The following is a 23,082-nucleotide window of genomic DNA, read 5'->3' as shown; positions in this document are numbered from 1 at the left end:
TGTGGGGGTGGGAGGCGCCCCACGCAGATGTGTGGGGGTGGGAGGCGCCCCACGCAGATGTGTGGGGGTGGGAGGCGCCCCACGCAGATGTGTGGGGGTGGGAGGCGCCCCACGCAGATGTGTGGGGGTGGGAGGCGCCCCACGCAGATGTGTGGGGGTGGGAGGCGCCCCACGCAGATGTGTGGGGGTGGGAGGCGCCCCACGCAGATGTGTGGGGGTGGGAGGCGCCCCACGCAGATGTGTGGGGGTGGGAGGCGCCCCACGCAGATGTGTGGGGGTGGGAGGCGCCCCACGCAGATGTGTAGAGCTGCACGATTCTGGCTAAAAATGAGAATCGCAATTTTTTTTGCTTAGATCACGATTCTCACGGCGTAACATCATCTTTCACATTAAACAAAATAATTGGGCTAACTTTACTGTTTCTTAACGATTAATTGTGCAGCTCTACAGTTGTGGGGCCCCACGCAGATGTGTGGGGGTGGAGGGGTCACGCAGATGTGTCGCAGGGCTTTGTCGGAACCCGATGTGGCATCTGCGTATGTGCAGAATCTTGGAGGTTTGGGCTGGGCCGCGGGACAAAATTATTATTTACGCCTAGGAGAGAAATGTGAAAGTGCTGCTTTGCAGCACAAAAAAATCATTTCAATTTAAAATAAATAGATAATTAAATGACTATCCAAATGTGAGAAAGGGAGGAGGAAGGGGAAAACTCAAGTTAGTTTAGGATGAGGCTCTGCTTTGCAGCAACCCACATTTACAATGCATTGCAGGTATGACTTAGACCCCATATACACTATTAGATTTTCTGCAGATTTTTGTCTTCAGATTTACCAAAACCATGTAGTGCAAGGGCCTGCCTGATTGCATACAAATTGAAACTCTTAAGGTTTGAGCTCATGTTATATGTTTTGGTAAATCTGAAGACAAAAATCTGCAGAAAATCTAATAGTGTGTATGGGGCTGTAGAACTCATGTCTTGGAGCACTGGAGTCCGGGGTTTAACGGTCAATAAGGACTTAACTGCATGCGACTCCTACAATCCCCAAAAAATGCGTGCGTCTTTGCGATTGAAGCTGGAATATTAGACTGCAAACTCTCCAACTCCAGGACTGACATCATCATTATATAAAAAGGTTAAAATAAGCAGATATAATTATTGCAAATGCAAAAGCTCCACTTGGCTATTATAAGAAAAACATTTGTATAGATAAAACATAGCAACAACTAAACCAACAGCTAACCAAACAGCAAGTGACCTTCTCCACTTCCTAGAAGATCTGTATGTATAAAAAGAACATGTGTTCAACCTAATTTTTCCTACAGATCTATGTCGGAAATGTTCTAACTATATTAGGTGACAACTGAATGGGGTGAGCTCGGAGCCATGAGAACACAGTTGCTTTCAACTTCTGAAGACTTCCAATGCTCATGGATTTCCTAGTCTGGAAGTCATGATGGTGGATCACTGAAGGATATAAAGGATTATAAAAAAGGAGCTCAGTAAATACAAAACTAAGAAATAATACATCCTGCACCTAGCTGTCAACAATCACAAAGTCTTTGTGGGCAATTGGAGGAACAAACAAAGCCATATTTTAGGCTGCTTTCACACTGAGTTTTGCAAGCGCTTTTGCATTAAAAAAGTGCCTGAAAAGCTTAAGAAAAAAACTTTCCTTTAAAATCTATGAATGTGTTTACACTGGGGCGGTGCGCTTCCTTTGCGGTGTAAAAAATCCTACTTGCAGCACATTTGGGGATTTAAAAGAGACTGCTCCAGAACCGCAACTTCCCACTGAAATGAATGGGAACTGCATCAAAAACGCCTCAAAACTGCTCCCGCTAAGAGGTTTTGGTACAGTTTTAGAGCCACACGTCCTTTAACCGCTTCTGGACCACCCACCGCACATTTACTGTGGCAGGGTAGCCTGGATGCGTGAAACAACGTACCTGCTTCCGCTGTGATTGGTCACATCGGGAGCCAATCAGCGGGTCCAGTGGGCGCGATGTCCACCGGGACCTGTCGATCGTTGACAGGATAGGCAGAACGGTGGTAAACAAGGCAGAGCCGCTTTCCATGGGGGCACTTGCGCGGGCCAGCTCCTGAGTCCTGCTGCATCCATTGACATAGACAGCAGGGCTCGGCCCCGCCCCCCGGGTCACTAGACAGCAGTGGGAACCAATGACTCCCGCTGCTATCAATCTATCCAATGAGGATCGTACAGAATGCATTAAGGTGAAAAAACATGAGGGTTTACAACCCCTTTAAGCCATCCCCCACACAGTTAGAAATAATTTCCTAGGAGCATACGTAAAGTGCTATATATATATATATATATATATATATATATATATATATATATATATATATATATATATATATATAAAAATCACTGATCGCCACCATTACTAGTAAAAACAATAATTAAAAAAATTAAAAAGTCCATAAATCTATCCCATAGTTCTCCACCAATCAATATACGCTTTTTGAGATTTTTTTTTTTTTTTTTTACCAAAAACATGTAGCAGAATACAAATTTACCTAAACTGATGAAGAAATCAATCACTGATGAAGTGATCAAACACCACCAAAAGAAAGCTTGATTTGTGGGCAAAAAGGACACTAATTTTATTTGGGTACAGCGTCGCATGACAGTGCAATTGTCAGTTAAAGTAACACAGTGCCATATCGCAAAAAATGACCTGGTCAGGAAGGGGGTAAAACCTTCCGGAGCTGAAGTGGTTAATCAGCTCTACATTTTAGCCTGCATGCACATTTAGTTTTTTGGGAACACAAGCAAAATCACTCAGCGCATATGAAGGTTTTTGCACCACACACATAGGGCAGCCCATTCATTTCATAAGCACGACAAAATAGGTTATGCAACCTTTTGAGCACCAAGTTTTGCTCATTTTCTTCAGGTGAAAACATGCATCTTTTTGTCGGCCCTGGGTGTTAGACTCCGCCCCCACATCTAACACACATCTTTGCAGCAGCTCTTGGAAGCGTGTACTACAAAGAGATTGCCGTGCGCCGCAAAAGTGTTCGGGTTTGGCTTGAAGAAAAGGTGGCAACCCTACTTCAAACACACATCTTTGCAGCGGCTCCTGGAAGAACCATATCTTGAAAGGAAACATCTTACCTGGGAGGCTGCCTATTTGAGAGCTGATACTGAGTAACAGGTCGGAGCAGGAGGAGTGAGATCATATTGGAGAGAGAGAGTAAAGATAATTCTTTCGGAGTCTGTCTGGCTCATTCTTGAGATCGTTCTTTGGATGGAGCAACCCTGTATGTCGTTGGCCCTTCATTGAGAGGTCTTGGTGTGACGCTATTTTTTTTTTTTTTTTTTTAACATGAAGTTTATTAAAGATTTTTAAACAAAGTAAATCAAAACTTTACATTGCCAGGTTATACCATCTAACAATCATACATCGAGATTTGTTTTACATATCCGCACAAAAAAAAAAAAAAAAAATTAAAAAAAAAAATTGCAAGATTTACAATCATATGTGGTTGTCAGACTAATATCTTAGATCTCCTACCCTGTTATACAGAAGAAATAACCGGGATTCACCGGGGGGGGGGGGGGAGAAACGGAGTAAACCCACTTCTAAGTGTCATTTAGGTCACATCTATGCAATAGTTAAGTGTTTTGCCTTTACCCATTCATTCCATATTTTCCCAAACTTTTTGGGACAGTTTCTTCCCATATACGTCAGTTTGTAGAGCGGGAGAGCTGTGTTTATCAGTGATTGCCATAACTGTTTAGTAGGTGGTAAGGTCTGGTTCCACTGCAGTAAGATTGCTTTCCTAGCATAAAACGTGGTGTAAAAGAGGAACAACTTTTTACCCCATGTCATGTCTTAAAAGTCACTTATGCCCAGAAGAAGAGGAATCGGACCATATGGAACGGACAGTTTCCAATGTTATTGATTTCAGTTAGGACTTCTTTCCAGAATTCCATCACTGCAGGACAAGACCAGGTTATATGGAAAAAGTCAGCTTCGTGAAAGTTACACCTAGGGCATGCAGCTGTACGGTCAGTGTAAATTCTTGCCAGGCGGACCGGAGAATAATAGGCTCGGTGAAGGAACTTCAACTGAATAAATCTGTCTCTGGCCGATATTACAAGAGGCAGATATTGTTGGACACCCTCCTCCCAATCATTGTCTGTCAGCTCCGGGACATCCCTCTGCCAGAGGGCAAACAGCCAGGAGACCACAGAGGTATCTAGCATAACAAACATGTTGTATAAGGTAGACATCGTTTTGGTCTGATCGGGGGATCTAAGCATTCTCTCTACCGGTGACATCTCCAGTGTGATTGCGGAGGGGAATTGGGAGCGATAGGCATGCCGTAATTGAATAAACCTGAAGAACATGTGATTCGGGAGGTCGCGGTCTCGCTTTAGTGCATCAAATGTAATCAACTGTCCCTGAGATACTATGTCCCTCAATGTTGTAACTCCATACCTGGCCCACACAATAGGATCAGGGATGGAACGGAAATGCGTAAAGCGAGCATTTCCCCATAGTGGGGTCTCGGGGGACCATATCCCAGAACCACCCACCTGTCTGGCCATCGACTCCCACACCTTCAGGGTCGTAGTCATAGGGAGGGTAACCCGTGAGTTAGACCTAGGGCCTATATGAATCAAATTTCTAAGCTCCGCATATGAACCCAGCAACGCCGCCTCTAATGAAGAGGCAGGGTTAGCCGGCTCCTCCGACAGCCACCACTTGACCGTCACCAGGACTGCCGCCCAGTAATATTTCAATAGGCACGGTAGAGCCAAACCACCAAGCGATGTGGGCATCTGTAGCTTTACTTTGGCCACCCTGGGAGCCCTCCCATTCCAGACAAAGGATATCAAAATGCTATCCAGCTTCTGGAAAAAACTGTTTGGTATAGGTACAAGATCTGACGGAAAAGATAAGTGAACTTAGGAAGGATCGACATTTTAATTAGGTTAACTCTTCCAACCGGTGTCAGGGGGAGTGATCTCCATCTGGCACAGCTCTGGGATATCCGCTGAACCACCGGATTGAGATTCAGAGGGATAAACTGCCTTAGGTCCCTATGTATCTCCACTCCTAGATACCGAAACTGGGGAACCCTCTGCAGCTGTCCGTCCATCTGCTGGCTTCCCGTCCCAGAGTGTAGGGGAAATATCACAGATTTCCCCCAATTCACTCGGATTCCCGAGAATCACCCAAAGCTATCTATAAGTGACAGAGCCATCCGCAGTGAGCACCCATCATCCCTCAGATATAATAGGGTGTCATCTGCATATAAAGACACTTTTTCTTGCAGTGGACCTCTAACTATTTCTTTAATTTGTGTTGAGGCTCATAAAAGCGCCGCCATAGGCTCAATAGCTAGTGCAAAAAGTCCCGGGGATAGGGGGCACCCCTGCCTTGTTCCCCTGCCCAAAACGAAGGGCGAGGACAAGACTGTTCCGGTACGGACCCTGGCCTGTGGTGCCCTGTATATCAACCTAACCCAGGAGATGAAGGATGGACCAAAACCGAATTTACGGAGGACCTCCCAGAGATAGCCCCACTCTACGGAGTCGAAGGCCTTCTCCGCGTCAAGAAAGGCCACCATTTCATCATCCCCTCCCTCACCTCCAGAGGCCAGGATTGCATACAGCCTACGAAGATTAATATCGGTTCCCTTGCCAGGCATAAATCCCGATTGATCCTCATGGATCAGGGTAAGTATAATTTCGTTTAGTCGCCTGGCAAGAATTTTGGTGAGCACTTTGGCGTCAGAGTTGAGGAGGGAGATGGGTCGGTATGAAGAGCACAATTGAGGGTCTTTCCCAGGCTTGGGTATTACCACTATGATGGCCTGAGACATAGATGGCGGAAGGTCCTTGGCCTGTAAGGTTTTTTTAAACATGTCATGCATTTTGATAGTTAATTCCTCTAGGTACTGTTTGTAGAATTCAGGGGGGATCCCATCCTCCCCTGGAGTCTTCCCTGTCTGCATAGAGCTCAATGCAACCCGAACCTCCGGCACTGTAATCGGGGCGTCTAGAATTTCCCTCGCATCGTCCGAGAGAGTTGGGAGCGTCACCCCCTCTAGAAAATTATGTAACTCATCTGGGGAGTAGTCTGCCCTAGTGGAGTACAAAGCCTCATAAAATTCTTTAAAGCATCGATTGATGTTCACCGGGTTTGTCACCTTAGTCCCATCCTTCCCACGCAGGCCTGCAATGGTGGAGATTGGGGACTGCTCCTTGGAGATCCAAGCCAGCAATCTACCTGGTTTGTCACCTTGTTCGAAAATCTTCTGCGTTTGAGTAAGCTGACATTTATGAACCTTGGCCACCCTAAGTAACATCACCTCCCGATATGCTACCTTCATATCCTGAGCCGTAACAGGATTGGAAGTCATGGCGAACCTAGATTCCAATTCCTGCGCTTTAGCTTCCGCCTCCTCCAGTGTAATTTTATCATTTCTCCTCTCCCGTGCAATGGATGATAGATAGCACCCTCGTATATAGGCTTTAAATGTGTCCCAGACCATCGCCATCCCTGTGGTATTGGCATTAGTCAACCAAAAACCTCTTATCTCTTTGGCCACCTCTGTTTCTATGGTCGGATGTTCAATCCAGAATCTAGAGAGTCGCCAAAGTCTATCAGCTTGGGGGGTATGAGTTGGATTGTGGTCCGAGATACCTCGTGGAAGTATCTCAATTGCAATAATCTTGGGGAGCATTGTGCTGCTAGCATAGATCATGTCAATACGGGATAGGGTGTTGTATGAAGAGGAGTGGCAGGTGTACGCACGTTCTGATGGATTCTTCCAATGCCATATGTCAACCAACCCGTACACATCAGCCCATTTAGACAGCGGTGAGTCCCCAACGGGGTCAGGAGATAGTTTATCCATGCAGGGATTTGGAGGTATATTAAAGTCTCCCGCTATGACCACATTGTCAGTCTGAAATTGGGCAATCAGCTTCTGCATTATAGATATATTAGCTGGGGGTGGCAAATATACTCCCACCACCACCATTTCCACCGTGTCTATGCTAGCGTGTATCAACACATACCTCCCCTCCGGGTCTGTGACCACGTCTAATAATTCAAAGCTAAGTGTTTTATGTACCAGGACACTAACTCCTCTAGCATAGCCGGAGTAAGTGGCAAGATGGCTCACCCAAGGTCTTTTTAATCCCATCACTCTACCACCCACCAGATGCGTCTCTTGAAGGATGCAAATCGGAGGGGAATATTTTTTAAGGTATTCAAAGACCAGGGAGCGCTTAATCTTGTGGTTTAAACCCCTAACATTCCAGAAAACAATTTTAATAGGGGCCATCAGGAGTATAATGTAGTGGATTAAGGAGGGACCCAGAGGAGAAAGCACCCCACAGATCCCAGGGTGCAGCAGAGATATACATATGTCTACAGTTACCAACCCTAAAATCAGCAACCACTGAAAATACTCATAGCAGATGTAGTAAAACAGTATCATGAGGTATAAGGCATAAAAGGTAGGCAATTAAAGAAAGAAAAAATCATATAAAACTGAAACAAACCCAACTCCCCCCCATCCCACCCCACACCTCCAATTGTAACTCATGCGGTGCTTGTATACCCGAACCTAACTGATTAACCATTTTAGATAGGAGAAATCTCCTTTGGGGGGTGGTGCGTAATACTAGGCGCACCAAGGACTTAGAGCCCCCATCCGAAGCTAGGGAGCCCCGCCCAGAACCGGTCATAAAGACCACTACCACCAAGGAGGCCCGCACAGAATTATCTGCCCAGGATCCCCCGCGGCAGTTTTTCACCTAGAATTATCTAGGGGCACATTCTTATACACATCATTCACAGTCACCCAAGGCTATGTGTAGGACTATGGTCCATCCCTCCATCCCTGCACCAAAATAATTTTTCCGCTTCACTTAGAGAGTCTAAGGGCACAATCTTAGTTACAAATACATCCTTCCCGTCATTCACAGGGGGAGAGAGAGGCATGGACCATAACCCAATCTAAGTACCCATATCTTCTTATCATTGCACCCATATCTAACAGAGGGTACAGTCTAAGTTATTTATAAATCATACCTAACCATCTATAGAAAGAGAAAGATCTCCTTCTTACAATTGGACTTGACTTAAATATATTAATCCTTTCTCCGCTTCACTTAGAACAAACTAAGGGCACATTCTTAATTACATCTTTCCCCTTCGGCCAGAGCCAGCCACATGCACATTATTATACATATATAACACTCAGAATCCTCTGTAAGGGGAGAGAGGGCCAGAAGTATTATGTCAGCCAGACATGAAGGACTGTCTTTCTGCTGTTAGATCAAAAACCTGAGGTCTCCAAGACCGGATAATAAGGCTCTCTTTAGTTCCGTCTGTGATTGCCAGGAGAAATATGTCAGCCAGACAGTTCAATCACGATAGCCCTCGGGACAAGGACCCGAGCCGTCAAGCTCCGGCCCAAATAATTACCCCCCCTGATAAGTCATCTCCAGAGGGAAATTGGGGGAGTACGTACCCAAGGGGAGGAGAGGCGAGGAAGCCTCCAGTAGTAGGTGTTGTGAGTACCCAGAGGTGATCCATAGTTCAGTCTTGAGAGGAAACATATCTGGCTGACATATGTACATAAGCTCAGGTAACCCCAGAATTAGGGATATAAACCTCCCCACTCTCCCGCCCCCACAGCAAACAATGTAGCCTCCGGAATAGGCCTCAGGGGAAATTAGTGTAGCAAGCGGTCATCAGGATGAATTTGTAAAGGACCAAGCATTGCACTTGTAACTGCACTTTTCACTGGAGATTTCCCAAGCATTTAAAAAGAAAAAGAAAAACGGTAGATAGCTTAGCGCTGCCTAGGAAGGGAATCAAACCATCTGGATGCCTCATCTGGAGAAACAGAAAACTTGGTGGTCTCGCCGTCAATCACTCGGAGGCGCGCTGGAAACATCATGCTGTATTTGAGACCTTTGCTCCTCAGCTGGGCTTTGATCTGGTCGAACGATCTGCACTGCCGTTGTGTTTCTATGGAGAAATCCGGGAATAACATGATCTTCACGTTTTCATGTCATAGTTCTCCTATCTTCCTGGCCTCTCTGAGAACGAGATCCCGGTCTCTAAAATTCAGAAGTCGAAAAATAAATGTTCGTGGCGGAGCACCAGGCGGGCCTGGAACTGACGGCATTCTGTGAGCCCGCTCGACTGCAAAGTGCTGGGAGAATGGCGCCTGCGGGAGGAGCGTACGCAGCAACTGTTCTGCATATGTCTCGGGATCTCTCCCTTCAGCCCCCTCCGGGAGACCAACCATGCGTAAATTGTTCCGCCGGTTCCTATTTTCCTGATCTTCTGCTCGGGATTCGATTGCCTTCATTTTAAGCTGTAGCGTGCGGACGGAGGCGGAATGCTCCCTGACCGTGTCTTCAGTCTCCCCCACTCTCCGCCTCTGTTAATCTATCCCGGTGCTTATCCATGTCATGCCTTATGAGGCCCATTTCAAGCTGCATCTGCTCAATCTTAGTGGTCAGTGTCGTTTGGCAGCCCGTAATAGCTTGCATGAGCGCCTGGAACTGATCAACTCCCAGCTGGGGCGACTCAGCATGCTCCGTCTGGGACGCCATGTTGGTGTAGGTCGTCCCGCACGCACCTCTGGCTGTTGGCGGGGTTCTAGGAGCCTGCTGCCTCTTCCTCTGGGAACCGGAGCTTCCCCTTCTCATGCCCGACTGCTTTCTCTACCTCCCGGTAGTGTTAGGGCGAGGATTGGTCCCCTATAAACGGATGAAATGTCGGCTGAGGACGGAGCTCCCTTCTCACACGTCCTATCTGGTCGCCATCTTGGCCACGCCCCCGGTGTGACGCTATTTACCATCGATTGTCTGGCTACCTACAAGCTGTTTAAAAGTTTGCTATCTGGTAAGCGTTTAGGACATATGGTGGTGGATCTTCTCACAAGTCGCTCTTGGTGTGACCGATTTATTTCACCTTTATTTTGTTTGGAGGATTTTTTTCACGGAACTTGCATTATTCCTATATTTTTCACTGTTGGGACTAATTTTTCCCACCCTTTTATGTTGATAAACACTCTTTTTTATGTCATTTTTTTTGCACTTATATTGTGCATTCTGGTCCGTCATGGACTCCTGATCCTGATTTTACACATTATGTTTAATTTATGTAGCGCTGCTCACGTTTTTATAGTTTTTGCCATATTTGGGTTGTCATAGTGCCAGAGCAACACACGTTTCGCACAATTTTGTGTGCATTAACAAAATGCTATATTGTGAAAGTGTAGGCTTAATCTGGTCCCAAAACTACGAGATTTCGCACCTGAGGTCATAGATTATGGCATTATTTGAGATATTCTTGCAATCTGTGAGGATTGTGTACATAAGACACATGCAATCACAAGACTGCAATGAAAATCTGCTTACTGAAACATTTTCTTAAAAATCACAGACCTTGCCCATAATGCACCCTTTATAAGGCCCCTTTTACACTGGGGCGGGGGCGGCGGTAAAGCGCCGCTTTACCCCCCGCTAGCGGCCGAGAAAGGGTTAAAAACCACCGTAAAGCGCCTCCGTAAAGTCGCTTTGCCGGCAGTGTAGCCGCGCCGTCCCATTGATTTCAATGGGCTGGAGCGGTAAAGGAGCAGTATACACTCCGCTCCTTCACCGCTCCGAAGATGCTGCTAGCAGGACTTTTTTTACCGTCCTGCTAGCGCAGCGCTCCAGTGTGAAAGCCCTCGGGGCTTTCACACTGGAATCAAAGCAGCTGCACTTTCGGGTCGGTTTGCAGGCGCTATTATTAGCGCAATAGCGCCTGCAAACCGCCCCAGTGTGAAAGGACCCTAAATCTTCCAGCACATTACTGCAGACTCTTCCATGAACGGTTAGGTTGTATTCATCAACATTTGGGAATTCCTATAGATTGCCATTACCTCTCTGGTACTGTAAATACAGGTTATATGCAGATGGAACATAGGTTAAGGCAGCATCAACTGACCATTAAAAAGAGAATGGCCTGTCAACTGCAATATGTCATAAAACACTAGAAGACCATGATCAGCTCCCCTTGTACGTACAAAAGTTCCAAAGCTATAAATCATCCAAGGATTCATTTGCAAAAAGTAAAAAATACACATTTTATAGATGAAAAAAGATTTTTGTCCAGTTAGGTAGTAAAGGGGTAGGAATTGTGAGCTTTAACTGGAGCCTCTGGAATAAGTATTACGGATAGGAAAGTAAAGTTCCTGACAGACACTATTTTAAGTCCTCTCAAAGTAAAAATAGTTCCTCAATCAAGGACGAGTAATTTCTGAGCTATAACGGTTCTTGTTGCGAGGATACACTTCTTCAAGAAACTGTTTCTTTTGCTGTCATTTTAAAAGTGTCACCATAATAGTCCAATGCCAACCGCCCCTAGATTATTTCAGACGCTTCCGGCATGAAAGCTTTGTGGTATGCTTAGAGTATGTGTAACTGTGATCTTTTCTGGCACAGGCCCCACAGACTTTAAGCTGGACATTCATGCTGCTCCATCAATGGTCACCAAGACATTTCTCAGTGTCAAAGATCTGCACATCTATAACATAGCTGTGTTCTTTACATGGAAGATGGTCATACAACGAGGCTATAAGTGAAAACACATTGATCTCTCTTACACAGCACCGATTTGAAGATAATCTTACTAAATAACAAACCACCTGAACAGTTCAGCTTTATCCAGCTGCTTGACAGGAGAGTAACACAGCTTTTTCTTGGGATAATGTCTCACAAGAATTCAACAGAACTGTGAGAAGATGTAGGGGACACTCTCCTGCTTTTTAGGGATTTTAGGTGTTGCTCTGTCACTGTGACCGTAAAAAATGTACATCGCTGGTCAGAGGTCCACAACTTGCCCATGCAAGCGAGTGACAAACAAGCAGATGAGTTTCACCTTTCTTTTGGGTCTTCCATAGTTTTCCTGAGCCGGTGACTTCTCGCCAGTGACAGTATACCAAGTGTGACACATTGGTCATAGCTAGGGATGCACCAATACCATTTTTTTTTTTTTTTTTTTTTAGGAGTACGAGTGCCGATACTTTTTTTTTTTAGTCCTCGCCAATACCAATTACCGACACCTACCGCAACTGTTTTGTTTTCATTTCAGCTGTCAGCAGTGGTACAAAGCATTGAAACAAACAAAATAGGTTTTTGTTTTTTTTAATTTTGCGCTTTTTCAATGTGAAATGTGTAAATATATGTGTAAAAATATTCACTAACAAAGCAAACAAAAACAAAAAAAGTTTTCATTGTTTATCATTTATAAAATAGACGTGAACAAAAAGAAAAAAAGCAAGAAAATAATAATTTAATGGAGGAGAATAGGGCGTTAATTAAGGCTGATTAGAGTAAATTAGGGGTTTATAAGGGGTTAAACAGAGGAACATTTGTTCTTCCCTTTTATCTGCAGATGAAGAAACAGAAAGATACAAAAAGTAATGTTTCTTTTAATTTTAGTGTTTCAGTGGCTGAGCAATATTGTTAATAAACATTGCCGCTTTTTTTTTTTTTTTTAGACAGCTCCAATTACCGGACGTCTTTAACACTTCAGCTGTCAACAGGGGAGACCCACTGAGAGCTCAAAGAACTGTGCCTGAAAGTATCGGTTTCAGGCATCGGTGCATTTGCACGAGTACCGATATTTGTGCAAATACTTGGTATCGGCACTGATACCAGTATCGGTGCAACCCTAGTCATAGCCTATAGTCAATCCATTTTTTTTTTTTTTTTCCGAGCTTTGGATAAAGTTGGGGGGGGGGGGGGATTGAAACTCCTATCAAATCATTGAATTGATGTACATTGGGGAGATTTACTCTCGCTTGCTGTCCTGCTGACAATAGTTTCACAAACTAAGTGAGGGAAAAATCTAAAAAATGGAAACTGCCAGACATAAAAATCTGATAGGTGCTTCAGTCCTTCATTACACTATACTAAGGAAATTCATTTATGTCTGTCTGAGTTGCTGGTGAAGAGCTCCTGGAGAGTGGATGCAATTCTCGTCTAGCAAGAATTGAAAAAGTGGGAACAGGTACAGGAATGGATGACGTCTAGCAAATGAGGTTTGGTGCACTTTATAAGTATTGCTGATGTGGATCACTATTTGAGCACTTCAATTGATGTTACAATTGGAGGAAGTCTGAGCGCTAGTCACTTTAAAATACATTTTTATTTTGTTTGTTCTTTTAGAATGGACAAATTAATTTGCCCATCAGTCTTGCCTAGGAGAAAAATGGGAGTCAGAATCTGTGGTGAGAGTGTAGGATGGTGTGCAAGTATGGCCCGGGGGGGTGGAGGTCAGCTGCTGGGTTATAGGATAAGTTCACCTTTCATAACATGTTACACCCATATTTAGGGAGTAACCTGTTTTAAAAGCACTGGGCCCCCACTCTGACAGCTAGTGGGGGGGAGAGAATCTTCTCCTCCATGCTAGCTGTCAAAAAAAAAAAAAAGACACGGCCGAGCGGGGCTCCACCCACCCGGTCGCATCACTTATTCACAGAGCTCTGTGAACTGAAAAGTACAAGTCCCGACAGCCTTTGTGGCAGTCGGCTTATAGTTCTCAATGAACTACCACAGTGCTGTGGAGGGCCGTGGTAGTTCATTCATGCCTCCTGTCAGAAAGTATCGGTTTCCCCCTACGAGGAAGCAGATACACTGACAGGTCTTGCATGGCATCAGTGATCTGCTGATCGTTGGTGCAATGCTTTACAGGCTCCTACAACAAACTGTAGGTCAGCAGCACTGATCAGTCTCCTATCCCCATTGAAGTCTATGGGGTACTACTGCTCACATACAGGCATTGGGAAGAGGAAGAAGCAACAATGACAGTAAACCTTATGGAAGACCACTGATGGACTTGGTATTCGCTGAGAAGGGGCAAGAATGGGTTCGATCAGCACACTGGGAGAGGGAAAAGGGTGAGACAACTTTCAGGAAATGCTGCGTCACAAAAAGAAATAAAGTGCTGGATGATAAGCAGGATGTTGTGCTTTGTACTACTGAATCAAAGTGTCTGTTACCCCAACATTTCATATTCCTGATAGGTGTCTGCTGTACCGTGTACTTGTATGAAAAAGTATCCTGTTCTCTTTGTATTGCTTCCATTTTGTGAAATCCCGATCCTGCCAGTCCCTCTGCTCTCCTATTAAAAACTGACCACACTAAGCAGGAGAGCACAGCGTGGTCAATTCAAGCTATGATGGGAACTACGCCTGCTTTCCTCCAATGATCAGACTTGTCCTGACAGCCCCCCACCCCCCTGCACAGCCATTCACTTATAAAAAAAAAAAAAAATTATAATTCCCTTTTTTTTTTAATTTATCTATGCACAAATGTTTTGTCTTTCATTTCTATTTTAAACTGAATGGCTTGTTTTACAAAGTGATCGTTTACAATTTCTTTTAAGTTGCAACAACATTGGTGTGCAGCTTGTTTATTCTTATGAGCGGGGACACTCTCAGGCAGGCACCCAACATCCAGAGGAGCAAGAAGTAGAGGGCATTTAGGAGCAGCATGGATTACCAATAGTTTCAGAAAATGCTGTTTAAAAGATTCCTTAACCTTCATGGTAAAATCAGATATATCCTCCAACTAATTAATTTCTGAACTGCTTGAAAACATATTTACTAAGATCAGCAGCTCAGATTTATTAAGGTGGAACTTTCTTAAAACTCATGGAAAGTACATATTGCCTGCCATTTTGGGAGGTTCCCCTTAAAGGAGAAGTATGGTCAAGGCTCTTAGCACTTAGTTCTGCACTCCTGTGACCCAGATCCAGATTCAGCTGACAGCAGGATAAAGTCGGCTGACATCACAGAGCCAGTCCAGACACTGCAGGAATCCTGACAATAATGTCGGGATCTGCCCAGAGGCCTGACTGGCAGGCCAGTGGAGCAGTGAAGGGGCAGAACACAGAACATTGACTGACAGTCACCGCTCTGTGCTCAGTGTGGACCCGAGACCTGAGAGATCATCTGTCTTTGACTGCTTAGTTCTAGAGCTGGTAGAGGACAGCTGCAGCCACCTAGTTGAGAATGTATGTTGTTGTTTTTCTTTTAGGATCCCTAACTTCTTTCAAAACTATTCCTTTCCACTACAGTGTACTACTACATACAAGTTAATGTGTGTTGCAATAGATTGTAAGCTCTAAGGAGCAGGGCCCTCTGATTCCTACTGTATTAAAGTGTATTGTATTTGTACTGTCTACCCTCAAGTTGTAAAGCGCTACGTAAACTGTTGGCGCTATATAAATCCTGTATAATAATAATAATAATTAGGACACAAATAAACGCCGCTCTTCCAACCTGCCCGTGCAAGATAGAGGTAAAAAGCAGCCTCAGCCTAAAATTTCTCCACCAGACCACGTCCTCTGGCATGTTTTGCACTGCCCACCAAGGCTTAATCATAGAGGTTCTCTAGCACCCTGGAAGTGGCCCTTGTCCACCTCAACCACCCCATGTTGAGGGCATGTGCCCTGGTATGGTGCAAAAGGAGAGTGTGGGGAAGGGGGTGGCTGCATGATGGCTACCCCACCATCCTCCCCCCTCCTGCTCAGATAAAGGTCTGGTATGGATCTTTAGGAGGATCCATTTTTTTTTTTTTTCCCCCCTTGATTTTTGCACAAAGCTTCTTCTACAAATTCATACTAGGCTATACATATATACACACTCACATATAAACACAAACACACACACACACACACACACACTCTATCTAGACCTGTCCTACTCTTTGAAAATGTGCAATTTCTTTCTATTTATTAGGCTTCATGCACACAGCGCCTTCGTAATCCCTCTCCCAGGACCCGCAGCTGCCACATACATGTGCATGAAGTCGAATGCTCATGATGACTACTACACATATACATACATACAAAAAACATCAGTTTTAAATAGTATACACCTAAAGAAATAAGACTAAAACTAAGGCTGCTTTTACACTGCCCCTCGCAAAAACAAAGTAGAAAGGCATGTGTGTTGTCGCGTTTTCGCTGCGTTTTGCACCTGTGAAAAAAAGGACACAAAGAAATGCAACAAAAACGCAACCACGGGAGTGTTTTTGATGCGTTTTCGATTCATTCAATGGGGCAGTGCATTCTTGGTGCTTTTTGTTTTTTACTGCATCAATTATGCACCAAAAATGCAGCATGCTGGACTTTTAAAAAAATGCAACTGACCTGCAGCTGACTGGTGTGAAGAGTTCTATAGAACTTAAGGGTCATGCATTTTTCTTTCACTTTCACTGGTAATGTAGGGTACACACGAGAAGTTTTTTTTTTCCCCTTCAACCCAACAGAACACACTGATAATGGCTGCCAGCGCTGATCAGATGCCGGTTTGATGCTGGTTCTCCATCATGACTGTTTGACAGAAGCCGATCGTAAGACTGGCTTCCGTCGAACAGACAGCTGTACACACGGGCCATTTTTGGACGATTTTCAGCCCGTGTGTACCCAGCTTAAAGTACTGTACACAGGAGCCAAAAACTGGACGATATTGACCGGTTCAATAAAAACCAGCTGACATTTGTCCCGTGTATAAGGCACTCGGTCTCAGCCAATGGTGGAGAGCGCTGATTGCAGTGTCCTGGCGGGGGGAGCACAACAGCTCAGCGGGGGAGATCGCTGTACTAACGCCGAAGCGGACCATTTTTTTTGTTCAACCCAGTAAAAAAAAAAAAATAATAATATAGTGTTTACCAGGCTTTAAGCCCCATGCACACAATGAGAAAATCATACAAAAAATACCGCTTTCAAAGCGATCGTACGATAATCTGATCGTTAGTACACAGCTGTCCGAAATTTCCTGAAGGGACACACGCAAAAATGTTTCTTGTACAATACCAGATCGTGCGATTTTCGTTTAATCAGTACAGTATTCATCTGAAAACACAATACAAATATATTACATCACTTCCGAATTTTATGCTGTTATATGAGAATTTTCATACTTTAGCAACCTATTTTTAGTTGTTTTTTTTATAGTTTCCGATATGGAGAATAGCATTAAAAAAAAAACAAAAAAAAAAAACAAAAAACCAGACGATCATTCGTCCGATAATCTCATTGTGGGTACCAGTATTTAGGCACAGAAGGAAAACTGATGGGTGTGAAAGGGTCCTAAAAACAATAACAACTTCCACATAAATATTTACACTATAAACACCGTTCTAGACTGTGTATAGTTTGAATGTCTCTTAGCACAACCATTGTTGGCAAAATTTAGTACATTCTTATTGTAATCACGCATTATAAAACAATTTCCATACAAAAGAAAGCTAGGGTTACCTAAATAAACATTAAACCAATTTACATTCAACTCAGAGAATTGTTTATAGAGATTTAACCAAAGTTTCACTGGACACAAGACTGAACACGTATTTGTCCCCTTGGATAATTTCGGATGAAAGCTGTACACTAAAGATCAGATTAGAATCATTGTTTTTTATCAATAACTTTGTTGTCTGACTATAGATTTATATTTATCCCAAGCATGTTTGAAACCATTTACTGTTGACTGTCTCACTACCTCTGTTGGCAGTTTAAGCCATCAATCATTGTACGGTCGCTTCAAAAGCAGTATTTTTTTGTATGATTTTCTGATTGTGTGACGGCCCTAATAATCACAGAAAATTGGACAACTACTGTACTGCCTTAAAAAAAAAAACACAACACAGTGTTGAAACTTTTTAATGGCGTTTTACTGCTGGTAAGCTTGGTGGTCCCATCAGAGTCATAAATGACTATTGTAGCTGCCTGCATGTGCACACCTCAGAGATTACAAAAGTAACTGTAAAGGCAGAAGGTTTTTTTATCTTAATGCATTAAAATAAAAAGCCTTTAATGTGCAGCAGCCCCTCTCAGCCCCCCTAAGGCCCCTTTCACACTGGGGAGGTGGGTGCATCGGCGGTAAAGTGCCACTATTTTTAGCAGCGCTTTACCGTCAATTTCGCTGTGCTACTCACCCGTAGCGGGGCGCTTTTACCCCCCCCCCCACTAGCGGCCGTGAAAGGGTTAAAACCAGCAGAGAAAGGGTTAAAACCACCCACAAAGCGCTGCTGCAGCAGCGCTTTGCCGGCGGTATAGCCGTGCTGCCCATTGATTTCAATGGGTAGGAGCGGTATACACACCGCTCCTTCACCGCTCCAAAGATGCTGCTAGCAGGACTTTTTTTTTACCATCCTGCCAGCGCACCGCTCCAGCTGCTGTCAAAGTCAGTCAGACAATGAGGAGAGAAAGGGGCCGGGCCATAGCTCCACATCTGAATGGACACAGTGAGCTGTGGCTCGGCTCAGGTACTGGACTGCATGGCAAGCATCAAAAGGCCACAGGTTTGGCACCAGATGTACAGACAGATACATTTTCAGGAAACCAAAACAAAATATTAGTGCATTGAGCAGTGCATTGGATAATATAAGTCTAGGGCTACTAGATTGGCACTACCAAGAAAGGCCCACTTTTTTTTGTCACGTCCCCTTATCTTCCTGGGTAATGGACAGTACACCAAATCTCACGATAAGACATTTCAGCTCAGCACAGGAGATTATTTTCACAAGATTTCAAATACTCAACATTTCACCAGGACTTCACCATTGCCCTCAGCTGCAAGTGGACACGGAGGGTCAGGTACATTTATTCATCTACACTGAAAGGGTTAACTGCTTGTTTATGTCTAGGGGATAGGAAAGCAATTTTACTTACCAGATAATCTGCTTCCCTGGTAGACAGCACTCCCCCATGCTGCGGTGGCGAACTGTCCCTAGGGATCCTCGTGTCCAATGCAGGGCTAAGGACCTTGCACCGGTCTTGAATACATCAGAGGACCTTAGACTGCCAGAGTGCAGGGGAGAAGAGGCTGACCAAGTCAAGCAGCATGGAGGATCCTGTGGGAGCAGAGAATAGGGTAAGTAAACTGCTGTACATGGTCCCCCAAGACATAAAGGTGCAGTTGACCCTTGGCGTGCAGGTGCGGCCCCCCACTGCACGGGAAGACCTTTACTTTTACTGAAGTTTAGCTTTAACCACTTCACATCCAGGCCATTTCTGACACTTCGCTCCTACATGTCAAAAATCATCATTTCTTTGCTATAATATTACATAGAACCCCCAAACATTATATATGTTTTTTTAGCAGAGACCCTAGAGAATACAATGGCGGTCATTGCAACTTTTTATCTTGCACGGTATTTGCGCAGCAATTTTTCAAACGCATTTTTTTTTTCTTAAAAAAACAGTTTCATGCTTTAAAAAAAAAAACAAAACAGCAAAGTTAGCCAAATTTGATGAAGATGAAGTTACGCTGAGTAAATAGATACCTAACATGTCACGCTTCAAAATTGCACACACTCGTGGAATGGCGCCAAACTTTGGTACTTAAAAATCCCCGTAGGCGACGCTTTAAAATTTTTTACTGGTTACATGTTTTGAGTTACAGAGGAGGTCTAGGGCCAAAATTATTGCCCTTGCTCTAACATTCGCGGCGAATGTATGGTTTGAACACCGTTTTCATATGTGGGCGGGACTTATGTATGTGTTCGCTTCTGCGTGCAAGCTCACGGGGACAGGGGCGCTTTAAAAAAAAATTTTTTTTTTTTTTTTTTATTGTTAATTTTACTTAAAATTTTTTATTTTGACACTTTTAAAAAAAATTTTTTTTTTTTGATCACTCTTATTCCTATTACAAGGAATGTAAACATCCCATGTAATAGGAATATGACATGATCAGTCCTCTTTACAGTGAGATATGGGGTCAATAAGACCCCACATCTCACCTCTAGGCTGGGAAGCCTAAAATCAAAAAAAAAAAAAAAAAAAGAACACCGCTTCCCAGCCGAATCGGCGCCGTTTTTTTGAATGCAGAGGCCGGGCGTGACGTCATAACATCGCGCCCGGCCTCCGAACGATCATAGAGACTCCGTCGACCATCTGGTCCGCCGAAAATCTCTATGATCCACATCCGGCGCCGGCGGATCCGCTATCCGACTCACCGATCGCTGAGGTGAGTCGGTAGAAGCACCGGAGGGCGGCAGGAGGGGGGGGGGGGACGTCCCCTCTCGCCGCCCGTAAGAATGATCAAGCGGCGGAACAGCCGCTATGATCGTTCTTATGGTGTACGAAATCGCCGGCTGAAAATGCCGGTATCTGAATGATGTCTGTAGCCTCAGGCATCATTCAGATATAACCCCCGAAAGTCGAGGCCGTCATAATACGGCCTCCGGATGTCAAGAGGTTAATTTTAATTTTCTTTTACTACTGAGAGATTCATCTATTTGTTGGCAGTATTCTTATTAGTGACACATTCATTTCAAAATGAACGCATAATGCAAGAGAGGAGGTAATATATGCAACCAGAGCACCATGGCCACCCAGAACACCACAGCCACCCAAGACACTATTAAGAGCTTTTAAGTCATGGCCACCCTAACTAAACACACTCCCGGGCACACAGCTACAGTGTATAGCTGCCCATTGAGATCATTTAGAAGATGCAGCTGAACAGTTTTATACTCTAGGGGTTGAATAAAGTACGGCATGGACTATGATTCAAACACAGACAGTGTGTGCTCAGAACATGCGTCTACATGGGTAGTTTATGCAACCCCCTGTGCATAACTGCATGATGCCAGATCTTCTCATTCATCTTCAATTGAATGTTTCCTGCAAAAGAGGTAATATACTCAATCCAGGACATGAGCTATTAAACCTTGGCCACCCATTGAACACCTAAGACAGCAACTAGCACCCAACAGGCACCTGGGACATGAACTAGTGTGCCATAGCAATGTATATGTTTTGAACATTTGCATCCTCATTTGGAATCCATGCAGACTCCCAGTATTACAGACAACCCATTGCAATAAACACTGCCTGCCACCAAAAACACCATATAATACTTGATAGTGATATTACACACAACATCTGAGCCCCTTAGTACTGGACACACAGTAGAGTTGCACGATTAATAGTCAAGAATCGTTATCGCGATCTTGACTAAAGTGTTTCCCGATTCTTTCCATGCAAAGAATTCTCTCTGCTCTTCTGAAGCCACAGCCCTCAAAAGAAAGGAAGAGAAAAACTGGGCAGTCTGCCAAAAAACAAAACATTCTTTATCAGTTGAGGGAAGTATAAACATTGTATCAATTTGTCAATGGAAAAGACTGTGAAAGTGAAAAAAGTTTAACCATTTAAACACTAAACCTTTTTCTGACATTTGTTGGTTTCAAGTTAAAATCATTTTTTTTTGCTAGAAAATTATATATATATATATTTTTAGTAGACACCCACAACACCGTACACACAGCACCCGAGACCCCCACAACACCGTACACACAGCACCCGAGACCCCCACAACACCGTACACACAGCACCCGAGACCCACACAGCACCCGAGACCCCCACAACACCGTACACACAGCACCCGAGACCCCCACAACACCGTAACACAGCACCCGAGACCCCCACAACACCGTACACGAGACCCCCACAACACCGTACACGCAGCACCCGAGACCCCCACAACACCGTACACGCAGCACCCGAGACCCCCACAACACCGTACACGAGACCCCCACAACACCGTACACACAGCACCGGAGACCCCCACAACACCGTACACACAGCACCCGAGACCCCCACAACACCGTACACACAGCACCCGAGACCCCCACAACACCGTACACACAGCACCCGAGACCCCCACAACACCGTACACACAGCACCCGAGACCCCCACAACACCGTACACACAGCACCCGAGACCCCCACAACACCGTACACACAGTACCCGAGACCCCCACAACACCGTACACACAGCACCCGAGACCCCCACAACACCGTACACACAGCACCCGAGACCCCCACAACACCGTACACACAGCACCCGAGACCCCCACAACACCGTACACACAGCACCCGAGACCCCCACAACACCGTACACACAGCACCCGAGACCCCCACAACACCGTACACACAGCACCCGAGACCCCCACAACACCGTACACACAGCACCCGAGACCCCCACAACACCGTACACACAGCACCCGAGACCCCCACAACACCGTACACACAGCACCCGAGACCCCCACAACACCGTACACACAGCACCCGAGACCCCCACAACACCGTACACGAGACCCCCACAACACCGTACACACAGCACCCGAGACCCCCACAACACCGTACACACAGCACCCGAGACCCCCACAACACCGTACACACAGCACCCGAGACCCCCACAACACCGTACACGAGACCCCCACAACACCGTACACACAGCACCCGAGACCCCCACAACACCGTACACACAGCACCCGAGACCCCCACAACACCGTACACACAGCACCCGAGACCCCCACAACACCGTACACACAGCACCCGAGACCCCCAACATCATACACACAGACAGTGCAACGCTCCGAGCCCCAGACTCCCGCCATCTTACCTCATTCTAATATGGTCCCCATACACTTAGCTACCTTACTCCGCTTCACTCCCGCCAGCTCGACCTGTACAATTTCTCCACTATAACAAGCAACTTCCGCTTCCGGTAACAAAACATGGCGCCGTACAGTACCCTAGTTACCATGGCGACCAAACATCCTCATATGCTTTTGCCGGAGTCTCTGTTTAATACCTTCCCAGAGGTATTCGCCCCTTTTGCCCAATCAGCTGGGGAGAGTCTGTATACAGTATGCTACGGACTCCTTCATAGTCCCGAGCTGTCCCTCCTAAAGGGAATCTCTATTATTTTACTATTGTCCTTGTTTATTAATTGTGGTGAAGGATTTCACTTTAATTGCCCTGTTTTTATTTATTTTTGCACACGTTAACATGGACATTTTTTGCATGAAAACTACTTATAAAAAACAATTACTTATGGCCAGGTTACACTAGAACGTGTGCGTTTTTGCGTATTGCCGCATGCATAGTTACCAACAGTGTAAAAAAAATTATAGGGGCACTTTTTTGTCTGTAGGTGGAGTCTTAATATAATTAGGGGGTGGGGCATTCATTTGTAGGCGTGATGTAGCGGGAAAGAAAAATGTGG

General features: G+C 45.0%; 1 protein-coding gene across 2 annotated transcripts in view; it reads right to left on the bottom strand.

Annotated features, from left to right (window-relative positions):
• ZNF106 (zinc finger protein 106) overlaps window positions 1-22,589 on the bottom strand; it is a 97,354-nt gene extending 74,765 nt beyond the window's left edge. The window contains exons 1-2 of one of the 2 annotated variants that reach the window (XM_073610521.1): window positions 22,477-22,589; window positions 18,739-18,920 (exon numbers count right to left, since the gene is read on the bottom strand). The gene's annotated coding sequence lies outside the window, so the exon portion shown is untranslated. The remainder of the gene's footprint in view (window positions 1-18,738; window positions 18,921-22,476) is intronic. The other variant, XM_073610522.1, reaches the window with a different exon arrangement.
• Window positions 22,590-23,082: the final 493 nt, after the last annotated feature.

This window comes from Aquarana catesbeiana, linkage group LG13 (genome assembly GCF_042186555.1).
Source record: "Aquarana catesbeiana isolate 2022-GZ linkage group LG13, ASM4218655v1, whole genome shotgun sequence".
Classification (NCBI taxonomy): domain Eukaryota; kingdom Metazoa; phylum Chordata; class Amphibia; order Anura; family Ranidae; genus Aquarana; species Aquarana catesbeiana.
This window is presented reverse-complemented; position numbering and strand designations above follow the sequence as displayed.